This window comes from Aegilops tauschii, chromosome 7 (genome assembly GCF_002575655.3).
Source record: "Aegilops tauschii subsp. strangulata cultivar AL8/78 chromosome 7, Aet v6.0, whole genome shotgun sequence".
Lineage (NCBI taxonomy): Eukaryota > Viridiplantae > Streptophyta > Magnoliopsida > Poales > Poaceae > Aegilops > Aegilops tauschii.
In genome coordinates, this window is record NC_053041.3 from 43,620,979 (window position 1) to 43,632,366 (window position 11,388).

Sequence of the window (11,388 nt, forward strand, 5' to 3'; positions counted from 1 at the left end):
GTGGGCGCAACAGCGCTTATAAACCACTCTCGAGCCCTCTCAACTAGCGAGGTAGGACTAAACTTTTGACGCGGGGCAGCACAAGGCCTTTGGTCCCGGTTGGTGCCACCAACCGAGACTAAAGGGGGCATTGGTACCGGTTCGTGGCACCAACCGGGACCAAAGGCCTTTAGTCCCGGTTGGTGCCACGAACCGGGACCAAAGAGTTCCCTATATATACCCCATCGCCACAGCAGAGCACTCCACAGTGCTCTGTTTTTTCTGGCCGGCGAGGGGAGGGCATTTGGGTGCTCTAGCTCACCTCCTATGCACATGAGGTGTTCGATGAAATGTCTGAGACACACTAGTTAATCTTTCTCCTCTCGAAACTCGACCTCCGAGCTCCATTTTCCCCGAGATTTGTCTAGGTTTAGCGGTCCGTCACGTCCCGTCCCCGTCTTCACCGCCGTCGATCGCCCGTGCCGATCTCGTCGCCAGCACCACCGTGGTGAGCCTCTTGTTCTTATGTTCTTTCTGAAAGGAAAAAAATTCTTACTTTAGATAGTTACTTGTCTAATTTTGTTACTTTTATTATTCCTTCTTATTACATAGTGCGATGGTTTTGGTATCCGCCCCCGTCGGCCCTCGTCCTGTCTATGATTCGGATGTGGTATATATTATCTTTTTATAACTATTTGGTTCATTTATTGTTTATGACAAATATACCGACCAACGTGACATAGATTTTATTTATCTAGGAGGTGGTTGAACCGGAAACTCTAACCGACCCTATTGTCGAGAGGTTAAATTTAGTTGAAGAAGAAAACAATTACTTGAAGGAAAAAATAAAAAAAATTGAGGAGGAGAAGATGATATTGGAGTTGCATGTTGCGGATGTCGTCGATGATCACAAGATCAAGATGGATGCAATGCGCTTGAAGATTAGAAAGATTAAAAAATATGCCATTCATACCGAGGCTTGGTATAATTATGCCGTTGGATCAATTGTTACCTTGGTTGTGATTATGATCGCATTTGTTTTCGCATTGAAATGTTTTACATAGTTTCAATGTATGGTTTAATTAATTAGATGCTCTGGAGAGCTATATATATGTTGTTAGATGAGAACTATGTATGTACTTTGGTTTTAATGTGATGATGAACTTCTATTAATTTGGTCACTTAATTATCTATTCGTGATGTTCTGTAATGGTTTTTGACACACTTAATTATATATAATGCACGCAGATGAACCGGCAATGGATGTACGGTGACAGACACACCTCCGAGTACATTAAGGGCGTGCATGATTTTCTCGAAGTGGCTGAGGCAAACAAGCAGAATGGTTTTATGTGTTGTCCATGCCCTATATGTGGGAATACGAAGTCTTACTCTGACTGGAAAATCCTTCACACCCACCTGCTTTACAAGGTTTCATGCCACACTATAATGTTTGGACGAGGCACGGAGAAATAGGGGTTATGATGGAAGACGGCGAAGAAGAAGAGGACGATGACAACTATGTGCCCCCTGAATACGGTGATGCTGCAACGGGGGAAGCTGCTGAAGATCAAGAGGAACCAGACAATGTGCCCAATGATGCTGCAAGGGGGGAAGCTGCTGAAGATCAAGAGGAACCAGTGCCCGATGATGATGATCTCCGCTGGGTCATTGTCGATGCCAGGACGCAATGCGAAAGTCAAAAGGAGAAGCTGAAGTTCGATCGCATGTTAGAGGATCACAAAAAAGGGTTGTACCCCAATTGCGAAGATGGCAACACAAATCTCGGTACCGTACTGGAATTGCTGCAGTGGAAGGCAGAGAATGTTGTGCCTGGCAAAGGATTTGAGAAGCTATTGAAAATATTGAAGAAGAAGCTTCCAAAGGATAACGAATTGCCCAACAGTACATACGCAGCAAAGAAGGTCGTATGCCCTCTAGGATTGGAGGTGCAGAAGATACATGCATGCCCTAATGACTGCATCCTCTACCGCGGTGCGTACAAGGATCTGAACGCATGCCCGGTATGCGGTGCATTGCGGTATAAGATCAGACGAGATGACCTTGGTGATGTTGACGGCGAGCCCCCCAAGAAGAGGGTTCCTGCGAAGGTGATGTGGTATGCTTCTATAATACCACGGTTGAAACGTCTGTTTAGAAACGAAGAGCATGCCAAGTTCATGCGATGGCACAGTGAGGACCGTAAGAAAGACGGGAAGTTGAGAGCACCCGCTGACGGGTCGCAGTGGAGAAAAATCGAGAGAAATTACTGGGCTGAGTTTGCAGCTGACCCAAGGAACGTATGGTTTGGTTTAAGCGCGGATGGCATTAATCCTTTTGGGGAGCAGAGCAGCAATCACAACACCTGGCCCGTGACTCTATGTATGTATAACCTTCCTCCTTGGATGTGCATGAAGCGGAAGTTCATTATGATGCCAGTTCTCACCCAAGGCCCTAAGCAACCCAGCAACGACATTGATGTGTACCTAAGGCCATTAGTTGAAGAACTTTTACAGCTGTGGAATGGAAACGGTGTACGTACGTGGGATGAGCACAAACAGGAGGAATTTAACCTGCACGCGTTGCTGTTTGTAACCATCAACGATTAGCCCGCTCTCAGTAACCTTTCAGGACAGACAAACAAGCGATACCACGCATGCAAGCACTGTTTAGATGACACTGAAAGTATATACCTGGACAAATGCAGGAAGAATGTGTACCTGGGCCATCGTCGATTTCTTCCGACCAACCATCAATGTCGAAAGAAAGGCAAGCATTTCAAAGGCGAGGCAGATCACCGGAAGAAGCCCACCATGCGTACCGGTGATCACGTACTTGCTATGGTCAATGATTTACACGTAATCTTTGGAAAGGGTTCCGGCGGACTAGCTGTTCTGAATGACGCTGAGGGACAGGCACCCATGTGGAAGAAGAAATCTATATTTTGGGACCTACCCTACTAGAAACAGCTAGAGGTCCGCTCTTCAATCGACGTGATGCACGTGACGAAGAACCTTTGCGTGAACCTGCTAGGTTTCTTGGGCGTGTATGGGAAGACAAAAGATACACCTGAGGCACGGAGGACCTGCAACGTTTGCACGAAAAAGACGGCATGCCTCCGAAGCAGTATGAAGGTCGTGCCAGCTACACTCTTACGAAAGAAGAGAAAGAAATCTTCTTTGAATGCCTGCTCAGTATGAAGGTCCCGACTGGCTTCTCGTCGAATATAAAGGGAATAATAAATATGCCAGAGAAAAAGTTCGAGAACCTAAAGTCTCATGACTGCCACGTGATTATGATGCAACTGCTTCCGGTTGCATTGAGGGGGCTTCTACCGGAAAACGTCCGATTAGCCATTGTGAAGCTATGTGCATTCCTCAATGCAATCTCTCAGAAGGTGATCGATTCAAAAGGTGATCGATCCAGAAATCATACCAAGGCTAAGGAGTGATGTGGCGCAATGTCTTGTTAGCTTCGAGCTGGTGTTCCCATCATCCTTCTTCAATATCATGACGCACGTCCTAGTTCATCTAGTCGACGAGATTGTCATTCTGGGGCCCGTATTTCCACACAATATGTTCCCCTTTGAGAGGTTCATGGGAGCCCTAAAGAAATATGTCCGTAACCGCGCTAGGCCAGAAAGAAGCATCTCCATGGGCCATCAAACAGAGGATGTCATTGGGTTTTGTGTTGACTTCATTCCTGCCTTAAAAAGATAGGTCGCCCTAAGTCGCGGTATGAGGGGAGACTGGCTGGAAAAGGCACGCTTGGAGGGGACTCAATAATATGCAAGGACGGATATTCTTGGTCTCAAGCACACTACACAGTTCTACAGAACTCTACCTTGGTGACCCCGTATGTCGATGAACACAAGAACAGTCTGCGCTCCAAACACCCGGAGCAGTGTGACGACTGGATTACATGTGAACACATCAGGACTTTCAGCAGTTGGTTGGAAACACGTCTCAGAGGAGTTCTTGTGTTCCGACAAAATAAAATAAACTTTAATAAAATTTATGAAACTAAAATTAACAAAGTATTTTCTGTTCAAAACATTATAAGAAACCTCTAATATTATTGAAACTAAAATCGTATAAAATTGATGCAACTAAAATTATCGAAGTATTTTCTGTTCAAAATCATTAAAAGAAAAAAGAATTTTCATAAAGAACTTTTTTTGATAGAAACTTTAATAGCAAAAGAATTATCATAAAGTAAAATAAATAAGTAATTAGAAACAAAATAAAATAAAATAAATAAGTTTTTTGTTGTAAGTAGAAACAAAACAAAATAAATAAAGCAAAAAAGAAAACAAAAAAACTAAATACAGCAAAAAGAATTTTCATAAAGAACTTTTTTTGATAGAAACTTTAATAGCAAAAATAATTATCATAAAGTAAAATAAATAAGTAATTAGAAATAAAATAAAATAAAATAAATAAGTTTTTTGTTGTAAGTAGAAACAGAACAAAATAAATAAAGCAAAAAAGAAAACAAAAAAACTAAAAACAGCAAAAAAAAATTGTTGGGGCGCTGTCCGCTGGACCCTCCAACCCTCGGGTTTGCAAATACAGGCCCAGAAGGGCTAGAGGGTTCAACGGGCAGCGCGCCAAAGTTAGGCCCAGAAGCCTGCTATAGTGAGGAGTTCGAGACAGCAGCCGCAGCGGGGCTTATAAACCACTCCGAGCCCTTCTCAACTAGCGAGGTGGGACTAAACTTTTGGCCGCGACGCGGGCAGCAAGAGGCCTTTGGTCCCGGTTGGTGGCACCAACCGGGACTAAAGGGGTGCATTGGTACCGGTTCGTGGCACCAACCGGGACCAATGCCCCCCCTTTAGTCCCGGTTGGTGCCACCAACCGGGACCAAAGGCCGCCGCTTCCTGCCCTTTGCGCTGCTGAAAAGAGGGCTTTGGTCCCGGTTGGTGGCACCAACCGGGACTAATGCCTACCTTTAGTCCCGATTGGTGCCACGAACCGGGACTAAAGGCTTTGCTATATAAGTTCACACTTAGGAAATTTTCAGAGTTACCTAGCAGTTGCCGCCCCGACGACGCCGCCCGCCGCCCCCGCCGTCGCCGTCGCCGTCGCCCGTGCCCGTCGTCGCCGTCGCCGTTGCCCGCGCCCTCGCCGTCAGCCGCGCCCCTGCCCCGACACGCGCCGCCCCGGCCCGTCCCCGTCGTCGCCGTCGCCCTGCCCCGCCCTTCGCCGCCGTCGCCCTGCCCCGCCCTTCGCCGCCGACGCCTCTGCCCCTGCCCCGACCACGCCGCCGTCGCCTCTGCCCCTGCCCCGACGCGCCGCCATCGCCTTGGTCAGGGCCGGCACTGCCCCCTAATTCCTCCATGTTTTTTCTGCACATTTATATGCTTAATTATATGTATATGTATGAGTATATGTATGTGTGTATATCTGTTTATATGTCCTTTTTTTAGATCTTTTTTTTGCATTTTCTCTGTGTATATGTATGTATATATGTTCTCTGTGTATATATATGTTCATGTATATATGCAAAAGATAAATTTTTAGAAAAGTTAGGATTTTTTTCTGTTCATAGATTTTTTTGGTGATATTAATTATTGTAGAATATGCAAATGTTTGTATATTCATATGAACAATGCATTAGGCAAAACCTTTACTTTTTTTTCGAAATTTTCTATTTGAACATTTTTTTATGAATGAGAGGAAAAAGGAAAATAAGAAGAGGAAGAAAGGAGAAGAAGAGGAGAGGAAGAAGAGGAGAAATAAATAAGAAGAGGAAAAAAGAAGAAAAAGAAGAGGAGAAGAAGAAAGGAATAGAAGAGAAGAAGAAAAAATAGAATTTCTTCTTCTCTCCTCTATTCCTTTCTTCTTCTCCTCTTTTTTTTCTTCTTTTTTTTCTTCGATCTTCTCCTCTATTCCTTTTCTTCTTCTCCTCTTATTGTTTCTTCTTCGTTTTCTTATGTTTTATCGGGTCTGTCGTCTTCGATATACCCCTCTCCCGATAACTTCAACACGAGGGGGAGTCGATATACCCCGTCCCCGATAATATTATTTTCCCATGTACGTTCATTGTCGTTGTCGATATAACCCCCTCCCGATAATTTCAACACGTGGGGGGGGGGTCGATATACCCCCTCCCCGATAACATTATTTTCCCATGTATGTATGTCGTCGTTGTCGATATATATAACTCCCTCCCAGATAACTTCGACATGATGGACGGTCGATATTTATACCCCCTCTCGACCGTGATAACTTATACCACGGGAGCACCCCCCGGCCCTCTCGCTCGACCAAAACTCTCGATCACACCCAAACCGTAGAAAAAAAACGATGTCGGTCTCCTACCCCCTCCCGCCGCGCCCCTACCCTTGAAGCGTTGCTGAGGCCACCCCAAACACGAAATAAGCTAGGTCTACGTTTGCACTAACCACCTACTGTCATGTTTGTGTAATAATTGCCATGTTGTAATATTTGCAGAAACAATGGAGCACGGACGAGACGAGCAAGCAGAAGAGGTGTTGGGGGACATAATCTTAGCCGTATGTGATATCTTGTCGTATCTTAACGACAATGATGGTCTGGAAGAACAGGGTGAAGAAGCAGGCTACGGTGATCGAAGAGTGGAGGAGGAAAGACATGATTATGATGGCTCCGGTGACCCAATGCTGGTGCAAGAAGGAGCCCGTGGTGACGGCTCCGGTGACCGAACAGAGTCCGGCCAGGTAAATATATTAGTTAAGCCTTTGCTGACTAGCTAATTGATGCATTCATTGTTTTGGTATGTACACATATTAATTAACACTCGTCTTTCTTCTTTCTTCTAGCCCTCCGGATCGAGCACAACTACGGTAAAGAGACGAGGCCCGAAGAGAAGGTTGCGCTCGGATGAAAGGTTTGAGATCACAGCAATCGCGCGCGACGGCCAACCGATTGAACCCATCCGGACAAAGGATGCATTTACTGCTCAGTGCGGGGTTCTAGTTAGGGACAAGATCCCGATCAGCATCCACCAATGGTATAAGCCTAAGAAGGAAGACCCTGAGGTGTCTTATGTCAATGATATGCAGAAAGATGATCTTTGGACTGAGCTGAAGGCAAATTTCACCCTACCGCCAGAGGAGGATCCGGAGAAGCCAGTTAAAGAGCAATTAATCAAGTCTCATGCTCTTAAGAAGATGGCAGACCTATTCAGGAGGTGGAAGAATGAGCTGAAAACGTTTGTCGACAAAGAAGAGACACCCGAATTCATCGCCCGGTATGAGAAGATCAGAGATCACTGGCCCGCATTTGTGGCCCACAAGACATCGGAAAAGAGTAAGAAGATGTCAGCGATAAACAAGAAGAATGCTGCGAAGAAGAAGCTTCACCATCGCACGGGGTCAGGTGGCTACCTCAAAGCCCGGCCTAAGTGGGCCAAGGCTGAGAATGATCTGCTTGAAAAAGGGATCGAACCACAGACAATGAACTGGACAAACCGTTGCCGGACTTGGTTCTTCGGGGCTGGCGGAACCTTGGACCCTGTATCAGGGAGGTGCGTTTGGACGAACGAGCTTTTGAGAATACCAGTCAAGAAGATTCAGCAATATATCGATGCAGCGCAGGAAGGGACGTTCGTTCCAGACAGAGAGAACGACGAGCTCACAATGGCCCTCGGGAATCCTGAGCACCCTGGACGGACACGAGGCACGCCAGGCTCCGTTCCGTGGAAGGCTGGTTTTCCGGACGCAGGCGGTTACAAAAGCCAGGAGAGGAGGAAAAAAATGGAGCAGACCCAAATTCAGAAGCTGCACGAAAGGGTTCAAGCGCTAGAGGAACGAGATAGCAATCGACATGCCGAAACTACCCCCGAAGCTACCCCGCCATCTCAGCGGAGAAGCAGCGTGGCTTCCACCGAGCTGCTTCAGCTGGAGCATGTCTTGACGGCTCCTGCTAGCTACCCCGTGGATGCTATTACGGAGTCTCAACATTGCCACCTTATGGCGCAATGGCAGAACTTCAAAGTCAAGGCGGCTGTTGGCTCTGTTTTACCTCCTGAACCCGGCACAACCTACCATTGCCGGCCGATTCCAGAAGGATATGCTAGGGTGATGGTGGATGAAATAACGGAGGGATTTGAGGACCTCCAGCTTGACCACCCTACCGGTGAAGGGGAGACTCGGCTGGGTTTAGCTCTGAAGACTCCGTGCCTATGGCGGAAGGAGCTCATCAACCTTCCGAACTGGACGGCTCCGGCGAGTAAGGGCAGTCCGCCTCCTCCTCCGCCTCCTCCTCCGGCGAGTGATCAGGGCACTGAGCCTCTTTCTCCGGCGCGTGGCGGCACTCCGCCTCCTCCTCCGGCGAGTGATCAGGGCACTGAGCCTCCTTCTCCGGCGCGTGGCGGCACTCCGCCTCCTTCTCCGCCTGCGCCGGCGCGCCAGAGCAGCCAGCCTCCTCCTTCTCCGCCTCGTCAGCAAGGGCGGAAGAGACCCGCCGCCGCTGCGGCTGCTCCGGCGCGTCGTAGTCCTTCTCCTCCGCCTCGTAAGCAAGGAAAGAAGACAGCCGCAGCCGCTCCGTCTGCTCTGCCGGCGTCTAGCAGTACAGCTGCCAGAGGCGGGAGGCAATACAGATTCGGTCCTTCTCTGAAGACTCCAGAGAAGTTACCATACGAGAGGACCGAGGAGGAAACCAGGAAGATCGTGCGAGCCGAAGTGATAAACTTCTTTGAAGGGGTTAAAGCAAAGAAACATCCACCTCCGGAGGAGAAGGTAGATCCGGTGAAAGCAAAGCGCACTCTGGCTGCCCTGACAAAACCACCAAAGTCTCCGCCGAGAGGCAACTATGAGCGCATTCTTGCAAAGACATATGCCGAAGCGGAGCGGTCGGGAAGTACTGTCAGTGATCAAAGGTTAAAAGAACGACGAGCTGGGAAAAAAATTGCCCAGCTCGGCGAACAAGCGAACCAATCGTGCCCCCCGCTCAAGGTGTCAAAAGACATCGTCGCTAATGATCCGAGGATGGTGCCCGGTTATAGCAATCTTGGAGATTACCTGCCCGACGATGTACATTATGAAATCATGGAGGTGGACGAACACAAATACCATTACGGGAAGTCTCTCGTCAACGATGAAAGATCTCTAACAACGATGATGCGAAGATTACATGATTGGTACATGAAAACCTGCAGAGAGTCTGATGGGATGAGTACTTTGACGCTGAGAGTTAAACCGGAGCATGACCTCGTTGGAATTGAACTGCTGAATGTTCCATTTGAGGATTTGTTCCAGTTTTACAATCAAAAGGCCCTCGATAAAACAACGATCACTTGCTACTGTCTGTAAGTAGTACTACTTCTGTCATTAAGTCTCTCTATATAGGTCAGCTCTTTCATTGCATGTATTTATAATTATCCTCACTATATTATGCAGATTGAAGATCGCCGAATTGAAGAAAAGACAAATCGGTGATATTGGGTTCATTAACACAAATCTCATAGATGCATATACGGTTGAAAAACATCCCAAAGAAGCCGAGGCCAACTTGCTACAATCGTTGGTATTAAATCAAAACAAAGATATAATACTCTTTCCTTACAACTTCAAGTGAGTGTTACTGTCTTGTGCATATTCGGTTTCCCTTATTAGTCCAGGTTATGGTAATGTAATTGATGACTTATGCATGCATGCGCAGCTTCCACTATATTCTCCTAGAGATTAAGCTTGAGCAGGGAGTAGTAACCGTCTTAGAGTCGAGACGAAAAGATCCCCAGGACTATGCGAACATGACTCAAATGCTCGAGAAGTAAGTTAAATCGATCATTATCCACCATATCAGCAACTTTGTTCATTTCCTGATATCAAGTAATTGTTTTCTTTGTCTGGCAGGGTTTGGAGAAAATTCACCACACAAGCTCCGGGACTGCCGAAGAAGCTGCAATTTAAACACCCGAAAGTAAGTACTATAGTAGCATGTTCCGCGCATCTCCTAGTGATTCAAGCGCTAGTTTCATCAATACCATTTAGCATGCTTGCTTATCAGTTTGATTGACCTCTATTTCTTGTAAAGTGGTTGTGGCAGGAACCCGGGAATAATTACTGTGGATACTACGTTTGCGAGTCCCATCCGCTACACGACCTGTGAGCGGGGCTACACTGAAGAATAATATGAAGTGCGTAAGCAATAATATTCACAATTTTATTTTATTACCATCATTTGTGTTGAGTTTCATTTATTCATATATATATATATATGTATTGACCCCCTTCTTCAAATTAGATGTTTCGGAAGCGGGATGAACTCCTAGCACCAGATCGTATGCGAGGAATTGAAGAGGAATTGGCGGCATTCTTCCTTGACCACGTGATCGCTGAAAACGAAGAATACTATGTGGACCCTGTGTTCTTACAATTTAATTAGGAGATTGTATTGTAAGAGATAATTATTGTATATATGTAGCCGGTAGTGTCGGATAGATATACGAGAACTTGTTGTTCGACCAATCTCTCGGAGAAGGAGAGGTGGTCGATATCACTTCTCTCTGTATGCATATGTTCATGACGATCTTCTGTTTCCTTCATTTGATTACTAGCTAGCGTGTCTAGTCCTTTCCATACGTATATAGTACGTAGCGTCGACCAAGCACGGAGATAAGAGAGGACACTTCTCTCTATTAATTAGCTAGCTAACACAATATATGAAACACCTAAATTAACCCCCCAACCCCCCCCCCCCCCCCCCCCTTTCAAAAGAAAATAAAAATCCAGCCCCTGAAATGCTGACGCGTGGATGCCTATTGGTCCCGGTTAGTGACACCAACCGGGACAAGAGGCCCTGCCTATTGGTCCCGGTTGGTGGCACCAACCGGGACCAAAGGCCCCCTTGCCTGGGCTGGCAGCAGCGGCCACGTGGAGGACCTTCTGTCCCGGTTCGTGTAAGAACCGGGACTAAAGGGTTAGGGCTTTAGTAACGACCCTTTAGTCCCGGTTCGAAAACCGGGACAAAAGGCCCTTACCAACCGGGGTAAAAGCCCCTTTTCCTACTAGTGTAGCTATGAAGTTCATTCTTTAGTTAAGGCCGCAGTTTCGCTGCCGGTTGGTCGCCATATGTGGTTAGGGTTATTATCAGACATTATTTGTATTCCGAACATTGTTGAGTTTGAATAAAGACCCACTTAATAAAAAAATAAAATCGGAGCAGGTAATTACGACCTACTCCAAGCCTCGCACAAAAAGCCAACTCGCACAAAGCCGCCCACCTGGCCACCTGACGCCGCTGGCCACTCCTCTCCTTCGATCCAACCATTGCCGGTGGACTGCTTCGAGCAGTTCACAAGTGAGCATCACCTCCTCTCTTTTCATCTCTTCTCTGTGTGATGCATTTAAGAAATTTGTGCTGCTTAATTACTGTGAATGGATGGCTGGATGAATTCTTGCTGCTTACTGTGAATTGATGGATG